General features: G+C 34.6%; 1 long non-coding RNA gene across 1 annotated transcript; it reads right to left on the reverse strand.

The window, feature by feature from the left end:
* Positions 1-3559: 3559 nt before the first annotated feature.
* On the reverse strand, positions 3560-4405 carry LOC147920629 (uncharacterized). Its single transcript, XR_015590381.1, has 2 exons — positions 4105-4405; positions 3560-3925 (listed from the first exon to the last, which is right to left on the reverse strand). It is a non-coding gene; the product is annotated as an uncharacterized LOC147920629 (long non-coding RNA).
* Between the last annotated feature and the right edge of the window lie 9416 nt (positions 4406-13821).

Below are 13821 nucleotides of genomic sequence, written 5' to 3' on the forward strand. Positions count from 1 at the left end.
GAAAAGTGAGACACAAGACGCCGACGAACTCATGATGCACGAGGTTGTCTACTTGAACAACGGTGCCAGTAATCACATGATTGGAGACTGACGCTACTTCGATCATATTGATAGCTCTATTACTGGGAAGGTTCGCTTTGGTGATGATTCTCGAATAGATATCAAAGGAAAAGGATCCATTGCTTTTACTGATATGTATGGCGAGCCAAGAATTATGACAAACGTGTACTACATACCAAACCTGAAGAGCAATATTATAAGTCTCGAACAAGCCACTGAATCAGGATGCGACATAAGGCTTAGAGGAGGAACTTTGACTATGCATGATCAAAACGGGAAGTTACTCGCCAAAGCGGAAAGATCTTTAAATCGTCTCTACAAAGTTCTAATGGGGATCAGAGACACTTCAAGGCTTCATTTTTCTACAACAAGAGAAGCAAGCAGATGGAATGCAAGATGTGGGCATGTAAATTCAGCAACATTGAGAGCCATATTTGATAAGAAGTTTGTTCAAGGGATTCCGGATGTCGAGTTCGAAAAAGAAATCTGCAGCTCGTGTTTGTTTGGTAAACAAGCAAGACAGGCGTTTCCTCAAGCATCCTCATATCGGGCAAATAAGATTCTTGAACTGGTTCATGGGGATATTTGTGGACCTATATCTCCAAGAATAGATGCAGGAAACAGGTATATTTTTGTGCTTATTGACGACCATACACGTTATATGTGGACTGTGTTGCTAAAGGAAAAGGGAGAAGTTTTTGGAAAATTCAAGAACTTTAAACGGTTAGTAGAGCAAGAATCAGGAGAGCGCATACAGATTTTTCGGACTGACAGAGGGTGAGAATTTGTTTCTCATGAGTTTAACTCATTCTGTAAGGACTCAGGCATTAAGAGACATCTCACTGCTCCATATACTTCGCAGCAAAATGGAGTAGTTGAGAGGCGCAATAGGACATGTTGGAGATGACCAGAAGTTGTTTAAAACACATGCATTTGCCAAATTACATGTGGGGAGAGGCTGTTCGCCATTCAACTTACCTCTTGAATCGAGTCGCTACAAGATCCCTTCACGACAAGGCACCATACGAGATGTACAGAAGTAAAAAACCAAACATTGGACATCTCCGAGTGTTTGGATGTATTGGGTACACCAAAGTAGACAAGCCACACTTGAAGAAGCTTGACAACAGGTCAAGAATGCTTATTCATTTGGGAACCGAACCAGGTTAAAAGGCGTATAGGATGTATGATCCGCAGAACCGAAAGGTAGTGGTTAGCAGAGATGTGGTTTTTGATGAAACAAAGGGTTGGAACTGGAGAGAAGAAAGATTAGAGTCTGAAAACAATGGTAACCTCAGGATAGTCTTTGGAGAATTTAGGAATCATGGGATTCAAGATGAGATGGAGAATAACGAAACAAGCGGAATAGAGCAAAGTAGCGATCAAGAGGAAAACAGAGCAATTGAAAATAGAACAGAGGAAGTTAGGACTGAGACAGAAAATCCGGAGGAAGGAACATGTACACATATATCTCTTCGTAGGTCCTTAAGATCGCCTTCGAGACCCAAATACCTTGATGATTATGTCCTAATGACACATCGCGAGTGCTTGCAACTAGTCGAGGAAATTGATGAAGAGTTACTCTTGCATCTAAAAGAAGAGCCTAGGAATTTTGCTGAAGCAAGTGAAACCAAGGAGTGGATCATGGCTTGTGAAGATGAGATAGTTTCTATAAAAAGAAACAACACTTGGGATCTAGCTGATCTACATGTAGGAGTAAAACCAATAGGTTTAAAGTGGGTCTTTAAACTTAACTAGAATGCTGATGGAAGCATCAAAAAGCATAAGGCTAGGCTTGTTGCAAAGGGTTATGTACAGCAACATGGGATTGATTTTAATGAAGTATTTGCTCCTGTTGCTCGACTTGAGACCATACGACTTCTTGTCAATCTTGCAGCAGCCAATGGATGGGAAGTGCACCATCTTGATGTCAAGACAACTTTCCTTCACAGTGAACTAAGGGAAACAATATATGTAGATCAACCAGAGGGCTTCGAAGAGAAAGGGAAAGAAGACAAGGTGTACAAGTTAAACAAAGCTTTGTATGGTCTAAGGCAGGCACCAAGGGCTTGGAAAACCAAGCTGAATCAAATTCTTTGTGAATTGAATTTTAGAAAATGTTCGAAGGAACCATCGGTTTATCGAAAGGAGGTGGACATGAACAAACGAAGGCATTATCGATCGGTTTAAGAGGGAGATGGCTACAAACTTTGATATGAGCGACTTGGGAAAGCTAACCTATTACTTGGGTATCGAAGTTTGTTAACATGAGGATGGTATTACACTGAATCAGAGGCGATATGCTCTGAAAATTCTAGAGGAAGCAAGAATGAAGGACTGCAATCCTGTACACATACCAATGGAGGCAGGATTAAAGCTTGACAAAGCTTTGAATGAAGAGCCGATGATGATATTAGCTACAGGAGGAATGTTGGATGTTTACGCTACTTGTTGCATACGAGACCCGACTTATCATATTGTGTGGGCGTTTTGAGTCGTTATATGCAAGATCCGAGGGTGTCTCATGGAAACGCTATGAAGAAGTGCTTGAGATATTTGAAAGGAACAGTTAACCTTGGTTTAACGTTTGGTCGAGCAACATCGAAGGTACCAAGGTTAGTAGGCTATAGTGACAGTAGCTATAATGCCGATCCTGATGATGGCAAAAGTACTACAGGACACATATTTTATCTTGGCGAGAGTCCAATTACTTGGTGTTCTCAGAAACCAGATACTGTTGCCTTGTCCTCATGTGAGGCTGAGTTTATGGCAGGAACAGAGGCGGCAAGACAAGCTGTTTGGCTGCAGGATTTCCTTGAAGAGGTTACTGGAGCACCATGTGAGAAGGTTATTATTTGGATAGACAATAAGAGTGCTATCACTCTAACCAAAAATCCAGTGTTCCATGGTCGAAGTAAGCACATCCATACTCGATATCATTTTATCAGGGAGTGTGTGGAGAATAAACAAGTGGAGGTGGTTCATGTCCCCGAGAGTGAGCAGAAGGCGGATATATTGACCGGGGCGCTTGGTAGGAACAAATTCAAGGAAATGAGAGACCTTATTGGCATGAGAGAGATTGTGGAAGAAGACATCAAACTTAGGAGGGAGATTGTTGGATACCTTAAGTTTGAAGTTATCATATTCCTAAATTAATTGTGTTCACATTGAGATAAAGTTTAAGTTTGTGTTAAGAGTTATCTAACACAAAAAAAAGTTTTCTATTAGGAATAGGATTGGTTTTATATAAATAAGGGTGTTGAGTTGTGGCTGCAGGATTTCCTTGAAGAGGTTACAGGAGTTTGAAAGCTATAGGTGTTTGAGATTTTTTTCCTAAAGCTAATAAAAGAAGAGTTGTTCTTTTAGTTTGATCTTAAACTTGAAAACAAGAATGTGAACTCCCTTACCCGAGTTTAGTCCTATATGTATATATATATCATTATACCTTCCTAGTTATCACCGGAGTTGTCATTTCCATCTTCTCTCCAACAGATTGGACTTTACGAGTAATATTTTCTCTTTTACTGTGTTCTAATGAAAAACAAAAGTATCCAAATTTAAAGCAAAACAACAATTCAAAATCATAGAGAAGATGCAACAAAATTCATAAGGAATGCTTCAAAAGTACCTTACAAAAGAGGTACTCAGCTAACACATTGAAAGACTTAGAAGGACCATAGAAGTCAAATCCATTTTCCTGGCATAGTAGTCTCGGCCACAAAATAAGACTGTTCCAAATTCATAACATCAAACTAAGACCCCAGTTTAAAACAGAGAGTCTGAGTGAAACCACCAAGATAAGAGAAACTCTCGTACTTGTCTGTCTTACTTGGAACTTTGAAGTCCATTGTCTCGAGATCAGGAACTACAGAAAATAAATTCAAGCTTTAGCAAATAAAAAGTGAACACAAAGCTAACCAGACATAAAGCTCCTTCAAGATTAGAGCTATTGAAACTCTTGGGAAACTACAATGAATTTGATAATGATGAAGTTAAGATACAAAAATTACAGCAATTGAAAGCAAGTTAAGACGGAACATTTACGGCGTTGGGAGACAGAGGACGCCTGAGAGGCGAGAGCAAAGACAAGAAAACCCTAGATTCAGTGGCGGACACAGCTGCTTGACTCTGCCGTTGCCTCGTAGCTCTGTTCATAGCCATCACTCTCGCCGTTCTGACGCCGGAGCAAACAACTGAGCATCTCTGGTTATGGTTCCGTTACGAATTGAGATCGATTGAAAATTTCGTGTGAGACGAAGAGAGAAGAGAAAGGGATGATGATGATGTAATGGAGCCGGAGCTGATGATCATCATCTCTCTTCTTCGCAATCAATCTTTGGAGTTTGTTTTTTTTCATTCCCATAAACAAAAAATAATATTTATTTACTGGCAATACTGGGAAAAAAACTTAAAAATACTTCATCTAATTTTTTTTTGACATTTAATATCGGTAGTTATTAAATTAGACAAAAAATACCTGGTTTAATTTTTGTTGTCTTAAAAAACCATTATTTTATTTATAATTGTAGATCCATACTTACGACTTAACAGTCGTTAACACTAGTGACAGAATCGTTAACCATAGTTAAAAAATAACTCCACATGGTTAATTAATCGTAAATAAAGACACTGTTGCCTTTTTATTTTTTCTCCAAATCGATTTGGGATCTAAGAACCCTAAAAGCTAATTTTCTTCAAACATCTTCAAATCTCGAATTTCGTTGATTGCGATGATTGTTGCCGTCTGAGTAGTTGCGGTTCTGGTTGATTGTGTGGTAAAACTAACGGAATTATGAAACTTTAGCTCTCACTCATTTTCATCTCCTTTCGATTCTCAGTATCTCACTCATTTTTCTAGGGTTCGATCTTTGTTTTTTTTTTTTGGTATCTCTCCCATTGAATGGTTTGTGGTGTAAAAGAGTGACGCAATGGTGTCCAATAATGATCCTACCGAGACTATATTCAATTCTATCGTTAAAGATGTTATTCTTCTCATTGAGCTCTGTGTTAAAAAGGCGGCAAGAGATATTGAAAACTGGGTAACCAAAGAAAGGGATCTGGGTCTTGTTTTGAGATCATCTGAAAGAAAATATTTGAGAAAAAATGGCTTTTAGGGTTCTTAGATCCCAAATCGATTTGGAGGAAAAATAAAAGGGCAATAATGTCTTTATTTACGATTAATTAACCATGTGGAGTTATCTATTAACTCTAGTTAACGATTCCATCATTAGTGTTAACGCTGTTAAGTCGTAAATATGAATCTACCATTATAAATAAAACGATGGTTTTTGAAGCAACGAAAATTAAACCAGATATTTTTTTTATCCAATTTAATAACTATAAGTATTAAACGTCCAAAAAAATTAGATGGCGTATTTTTTGGGTTTTTACCTTTATTTATTTAAAGTCCGCTGGATTTTTCCTAAACGATGTCGTTTGGTTGTACGGTGGACCAATCGATACATCATATCGGTAGATTCTTGCTACGAACCAATCAGTTTAATACGGTGTTCTTTTATTATTATTCGCCTACAATAATTAAATGGTTCTATGATTTTATCCATAGCCGAAAAACATTATTTATGTTGTCTACAAACTAAGCATTTTTAATTAATGGTTGGTTATTACAACCTTATTTATTTGGGTTAACACACCTAACAATAATCTTTATTTGGGTTAATAATAACAATATTTATTTGGGTTAATGTAATATTTATTTGTCTTAACACACCTAATAATAATATTTGGGTTAATACATCTCAACCAGCTCTGCCCTTATAACATAGTTCCGCCCTCTGCAATAGACCCAAACTTCTTCTGCTTGTCCTGCTTTACATGAGTCTCCAGAAGGCTCCCGAGTAAAAGCTAACTAAGCTTATACCAATTCCGAAAACCGCGACGGTGGAAAAACTTATTAAAACCGCGCACGTTCCAACAAAAAAAATTTGTATACATTAATTAATTTGATTTGGGGCCTCCAAAATGGAGTAAGAAGATATAGATAAGTAGAGCAATGATGGCAAAACCCAAAAAAAAATCAGCTAATAATTATAACAAATTAGGAGTGAACAGTGAAAGTATATAATTTTTTTGCCGTTAGAGAAGCAAGTGCGGAATTGAGGGATCAAATCCAAGCCTTCGAAAATGCTCTACCGAGGTCCTGCTTTAGGCTGTGATTGGAGACCTCTCTTTCGCAGAATTCATTTTTTCTTTTTGAAAAACGCACATGAAACACCAATCAACAATTTTGTTTAAAAAATTTGTGGTTTTGTACAGAAAGCAAAAAGTGACGTATTGCGGTTTTGTAAGTAGAAAATGGCTTTAGACCGCTTTTTCAGAATGAATCTGTTTTTAACCAGCGGTCCGATCAAATACGCAACAGTTCTTTTTTTTATAATTAAAATATACTGTATTATAGATGTATTATTATTTCTTCCACAAATATATTTTTATCTAGCTAATAATTCTCTTATCCTGTCAAACAATATAACAATAATACTGTATTTTATTTTTTATTAGTATTAGATAAACATTGAAAATATGTGATGTTATGGTGTACTAATTTTTGTTAAAAACATGTTATAAGAATAATTATTCTCACCCTCAACATGTTATGGATATAATTATTCTCTCACTTTTTTTTACATTTTTCTCTTTCTTTTTTCTATTGGACAAAAGCTATTGTATATCTTCATTAAAATTCATAATGGTATTTAAAATTCAGAAACTAAAACTTTATTTGTTAATAAAAATAAAAATCTATAATTATATTAGTTATTAATAAAATAATATGAAATCTGCACCACAATTTTTTTTTTCACCAATCAAACATTATTTTGTACTGCTTATTTTGGAATAACCGCACTTGTCCCGCACGTACCGCAGTTGAACCGTACCGCACTATCAAAAATTGTATCCCGCACAACTAAATCCACGGTTATCATTCGGACCCTTAGTATGTTGCCTCTCTCTATTTTAAAGCTAGAGACTTGGCATAAATACCTCGATTTCATCGAAAAACGTCAAGACTTTGCTCAGGTACTTGAGTTGAGTGCACTGTTAATTTGGTATCATATGCTTTAATGGGTTTCAATTGGACTATCCAACTTTTAAATGGGATATAACTGGAGAAATCACACGATACAAGCACTCTCCTCTATGATATCAAAGAATGATAATAGTGAAAGTGAAAGCTTTTTTTAAAAAAATGTTAAATGTACACCAAATAAAAAAATGTTTACAGTTTACAATGAAACCCAAAATACAAAGTGAAAACTTTGTACATGGAATTCTTTTTTTACCATCTATATTAACATTTTCACAGCAATTTTGGTAAAGAAGACTTGAAGTTAAGAACTATTTACAACCATGTCATTATCATCAATTCCTTTTTTTATATTTTTTTAAAATTCGTTTTTATATTTAATAAAAAAACAATCTACAAAACCTGTTATACGTATAGTAATCTAAACAATCTAATTCAAAATCTCCATTCAATTCTCCAGTCAATTAATACCATATTTGAATTCAAATCCTCCGAAATTTTTGTGACACCAAACTCGCATATTATTTGAAAAAATAAATCTGTAACCATATCTTTCTATACCCAAAAATATAGAAATTCAAAACAACCTTTTTAACTTCCTTCCACTCCATTCCTAAATTTCTGTGTAATTAGGAAAATCTTCATCCACTCCGTACCTAATTTACTACAAATTGAAAAACAGAATCATCAATCAATCATATATAATCTTAATCATCATATTTTAATTTACAAACATGATAAATATGGAACGTAAAAATCTCAATCCTAACAAAACAAAATCAAACGTTCCAAAAAAAACTAAGATCTCAAATATTCTAAATATTCCATATGCAATCATAACAAATCTCAATTAAAAACTATATAAACACAGTCTCACCAAGAAACATCTACAGCCAAACACATCGACAATCAAACAAAGCAGTATCAAATTAAAAAGAACATTCACAATGGCAGCATCAATTACACGACTTTCTTGTCTGAATAGCTTGAGGGCTTTTTCACAACCTTTACAAACTGGCAATGCCGGTTAATTGGGGAGTATGATTCTTGAAGCGCAAGAAAACGCGCTCTTCGCATTTTTATAGATAGGGGTTATATAAATACACCTTAAACGTATATATGTAATATTTGTTGTGGCATATATAAAAAAATAGATATATTTTGTGAAAACTGTAGGTGTTAGTCTTTACATTTGTATATGAAACTGAGCCTTGTGTACAATTTGGTAAGCCAATATTGTGTATACTTCATGGTGGTATAAACAATACATGGTGGTATAAACAATACCTTCATTAGTACTAAGGCAAGTCTCAACGGAGGATTCAAGTGGTACAAAGTTGTTTCATTGTCTTTCATTTTTGTATTTCATATTTTCACAGAAGTGAACAAAAGATTACGAATTCAAATTTGGTTTCAGTGAACTAAAAGTTTGGAAGGTAAAAAATATGATATGAAAATTTTGGTTTCAGTGAACTAAAAGTTTGAAAGGTAAAAAATATGATATAAAAATTTTGGTTTCAGTGAACACTATCTACAATATGAAAAGTTTAAAAGCAAAACAATACTAGCCCTTTCTTAGCATCTCAACAATGCCACAAATTCCTGATTTCTGATAGAAACCGTTAGTTCAGATATAACCTGCACAACAAATATCTATATTAACATATTTTTAACAAAAAAAAAAATTAACGAGAACCCAAAACAAGTAGTAAGATAGAGAAAAGAGACTCCTTCTAGCAGTAATCTTCTACTCGCGTGACCATTCTTCAGTAGTTTTAAAACCTGATAAAAAACATATATTGTTAAGTAATATGATAAATATGATTTCATACAAATCAAAGAGGAAGATAACAATCGATCATTTTAAACACTGTTGCTTACTTATATTCTATTAGCAATTTGTGTCGGATAATAAAGAAAAGGAGAAGGTAGATTGATTTAGACAATTTAAGATTTGCTCATGAAGTATTTAATGTAGACAAATTAGAAAAAATCAAATTTAAATTTAAAATAAAAAAAATTCGAAAAAATATAGACTCGCGATGTACCACGGGTTAAAATCTAGTAGTCATTGGTAATGCCTTTAATCTCTTTGGTGTTATTGTCTAAAATGACACATTAAAGTAATATCCTCTAATTTTATACCACATTTAATAAAAGTAAGCTCCAAATTTTCAATCTCTCCTTATTAATTTATTTGGTATTTTTTTAAAAATATAATATTTATTTTTAATTAAACTTAAAATACAACACATTTAATCATACACATTAATTAATATTTTAATCTACACTTTATTAATAAGTTTTGACTGAAATTACAAACTGTGAATTGACTATATTTTTTTCCATTCATTTTCAATTAAATACACTATTAGTTATAATTATAACTGCTCTAATTTAATTATTTAAGAAATATAACTTCCATCACTTTTTATCCTATAAAGAACAATTTTCAATCCTCCTCCACCATATCTCAATATTATATATATATATATATATATATATATATTATAATTTTGCATTGGTTCAAAACTCAATTAAGATATCAAAGTATTTTGATTATATATTTTGTTTAATATATATTTTATATTGTTTTCAATTCTATCTCTTCTTTGTTTTTATGTATTTATTCCTTTCTTATTTATTTAGTTTTATATAAAATACGTATGTATCCTAATATGTTTAATAAAATTTTGATGGCCATAATAAAATTAATTAATCGAATACAAAAGAATATTGATTCTAACAATTACTACAAATAAAAGGGACAATTTGAGGCTCCTCAACCTATCCACATCAGCTTACACTTTTTTCTTTTAGGCTGCCACATCACCTTACATCTCTACATTGTAAACTATCATTTAATTTCTACCACGTGTTGTTGAACTTAGGGCTTATCATCTACCTTCGACGCGTCTCTTCGTTTTTATTTCTAACGCATAAATCAACAAATCATCGTAATTTCTTTACATGCAACTTAATAACCTTCGTCGCAAATCTCCTTCATTGTTTCAACTTCGTCAGTCGTTTAAAGGACTTTCCTTCAATCAACACGGGTACTCTTAAAAACGAAGGTAAATTCTACATCCTAGATCAATCTGTTCATTTCCTCCATCTATGCTTTTAACCTTTTTCCCCCTTTCTTCCTTCTCCAGATTCCTAGCTAGATTTGAGTGTATACTTTGGTTTCTTACATTTCGTTGGTGTTGGTGTGAGTAGAATTTGTTGGTCGATAATTGAGTTTCACAGTTGCAACGTTTAAGTCGTGACGATTCATCCAAGAGTCACAAGTACATAGAGACACAACTCATTATGATGTAGTGTCTGTTTGTTTTCTATATAAATCAGTTTTGTCGTTGATGTAAATAACAAGTTTCAGTTGATGGAAGTTTATATTTGTTCTTATCTTCTTTAGAAAGAGAATAGACAAAGGTCTCTTACTCTGTTTTATTTTTCTCTTCTCTCAATATTCTAACAGAATTTGCTTAAAATTAAGATTGATTTTCAGTGACAGAGTTCAAGTCATGACTTACAGTTGCAGTGATTTCTGATCTAGCATTGGAAGCTGTGTGACGAAGAAGATTTGTCAAGCTCCTAGGTTGCATGTTGATAGATATGAAACAATAGAGTTGATATGTGTATATTTTACCATATTTCACCACTGTTTATTCACATCTTTTGCATGGTTTGCTAGATAGTTTTGTCATTTTTATGTAGTTTAAAGTCTATTTGTGCATTAGAGTAGGATTTGCATTACATTTGCTGATAACAGGATTTTCACTCAGGATATCAATTCCCTATGCAGTTGTAGTACAAAGGGTTATCAATCCAAATGGTTGTTATTCTAGCAAATAAGATGTGATTAGAAGCAAGCAAGTCAAGCCAAGCAATAATTGGGGTTTTATCTAACAATCCTAAAATAATCAAAAGAAAATAAATAAGCAAGAACCACACGACCTAAGCACTTGATGCAAGGATTCGAGTACAGGATCGGGTGGGAGTGATCGGATTAAGAAGAAAAGTGTGAATAGCTTGAAGGTATACACGAAGCTGGTGATCGAGTACCAGTTCGGGTAAGAGGTCGAGTTATGAATTAAAACGTAAACAATCAAGATGAGAAAGCTCCTAAGGATGGGGTAATCGACTCCTAAGTGTTCCTGACCAATGTGGGATGTCCTACATGCCTCAAGCAAATATTTCCTAGACAATGAATCTCTTAAATCTTGCTAAAACACTCTCGTGATAGAAACAATCAACCTTGATCACTCCCCTACCCAACTCTCGTTGGAGAAACATGACCAAGCAGGCATTACAAACCGATTCATTATTGTCAATAAACTCCTTACACATCCAATCTCTTAGGCTAAGTGAGTAAATCTCTAGCATTGATTGATTCAAGCATTTCAACAACATCTCTCGATGGCAAAGCACCCTAGATCTACTCTCAACCTCTCGGTTTGAAAATAGCATTAAGAACACCAACCTAGAAGGAAATTTATATAAAATAAACAATCAAGCTAAGACATCTTAACCGATCAAGAACACCTATTTGTCTATCTCATCCCTAGAAACTTTATTTCACTACTCAGATCTCATGATAGAAAGCATAAAAACACAAGTAAACGAAAATTGCATTGTATTCAAAATAGAGTAAAAGTAGAAGAATATAGAATCGGAACTAAAAAGAATCTCAAAAGAAATGAAATTGAATCCTAACAAAGTGGAAAAAGAGTTTGAGTCGCTCAGTTTCTCTCCCAGAAGCTCTCGCTCTCTGTTCTCAGGGTCAGCGCCGTGCTAGGGCGAGAGGAAGAAGAGGGGGTTTATATATGGAAACCCTTTTAACCTAGCTGCCCAGTCCTGCCCGAGGTCTGCTCGATGCGGTGCACGAGGATGAGGTCGGGTTGTTCCTCGGGTAGGTCCTCGCATTGTTCTTCCTGCTTTTGGATCCTCCTTGATCGGGTTGAGGTTCGGACTGTTTTTCCTGCTCAATAGCTCCTTTGGGTACATGCTTGAATTTGACCTTGTTTCTCCCCATTTTAGGCTCTAAAGCACTTGTTTTCATCCAAAATGCACAAATGCAAGAATGCAACACCCTAAATGGCCTAAATGCAAATTCCTACAATTAATGATCTAAAATTGCTAAGGTTAGGGTATATATAATGCAAAATATGGAAGAAAAAAAAGATGCCTAAAACATGTAAATTAGAGAGTTATCATTTGTATTGTTTCTTATTTGAACAGGTGAATTGGACTCAAGGAGCATGGAAATGGCATTTGAGATGAGAGGAGTGCAACCATTGAAGCGGATAGAAGCTGAATCAAGGAGAAGACCACAAGGAATGGAGCACTCGACCGTGTGCTACGGATAGACGGCTTGTGGTCGAGCACATCGAGCCGCCTCTCTATTTTGCCAGCTAGCTATTTTAGGGCTTCCCCCTTGTCCTATATATATCTAATGTACCCCATGGCCGCCCATAACTCTCTTTTTAGGTCAGAAACACATCAGCAGCCACAAAAAACCTAGTTCTTACCCCTTTTGGGTTTTTAGGTTTTTAATAACATTTGCCTCTTTTATTTATTGCTTTTGTTCTTGTTTTTCTCAGGTTTCAATACTTTTTAAGTCTCATAACTTTCTGGGTATTGATAATCTGAGTTTGTTTCTTTATATTAAGTTGTAGTTCATCATCTTATCTATCTTATCATGTTAGTTTCATCATTTTATGGGGTTATGTTTATTATCATCATGATCTGTTCATCTGAATAGTGAGCTAGAATTCTGGAGATGGATTAGCCTGGTTTAGGTCTGTGGTTGTTTAGATTGGTTAAGCTTGTTTGATAATACATCTCTTCTGGGTTAGATGTGCTCTAAGCTGTTCTTATATCTGAGAGGGTAAGAATAGATCTTAAGCTTCCTTGCATCACACCAATGTTTAGGTTGTTAGATAAAGCTAATACTGGAGATTATCATGTTTATCCCAAGAGATTGGTTGTATAAGGTGGTTTTTGACAAATAAAGGTCTGGTTCTTAATGCTTGTTCTGTATGGTTTCACCAATGAGAGTTGGGTTAGGATGGTACTGTAACTTGATCACTTCTGCCATGAGAGTGGATTAGTGAGTCATTAAGATCATTGTCTAGAGATAGGTCATGTTTGATTGAGGTTTGTTAACTAGTTTAAATATCCACATCATGAATACCAGCCCATGAATCCATCTCTAGAAGCATACTTTGTTATCTGATTGTTTATTACCGCATATTATCTTGTTTCATTGCATTCGTTTCTGTTTTAAGTCGTTCAGATTGCTTCTGTTATTCGTATCCGACCACTCGACCTAGCCACTCGACCATACACACAGTGGAGTGCTTGATCGAGCACCTTCGGGTTGTTCTAGTTTACTTTTTGTTTCATTTTAGTTTACATTCCGTTTCTTTACTATTTTGTTTCATTGCTCATATCTAGTTATTACTCTTGTTTAATCTACATTCAGCATTGTTTACATTTGTTTATATTGCATTTAGTATTTGTTCTAGTTGTTTACATTCTATATTTACATTATTGTCATTAAGTTGTTAGCAATCAATCATCATCATATTTGGCCTCACTTAGATCATTGGTCACATCTTAATTGTTAAAGATCACACACTTTATGCATTAACATCTCTTATACTGTAACTGCATAAGAATATTGAAACCTCTTACACCTCATCATAACTGCT

Source organism: Camelina sativa, chromosome 19, assembly GCF_030686135.1.
Source record: "Camelina sativa cultivar CO46 ecotype springtype chromosome 19, ASM3068613v1".
Classification (NCBI taxonomy): domain Eukaryota; kingdom Viridiplantae; phylum Streptophyta; class Magnoliopsida; order Brassicales; family Brassicaceae; genus Camelina; species Camelina sativa.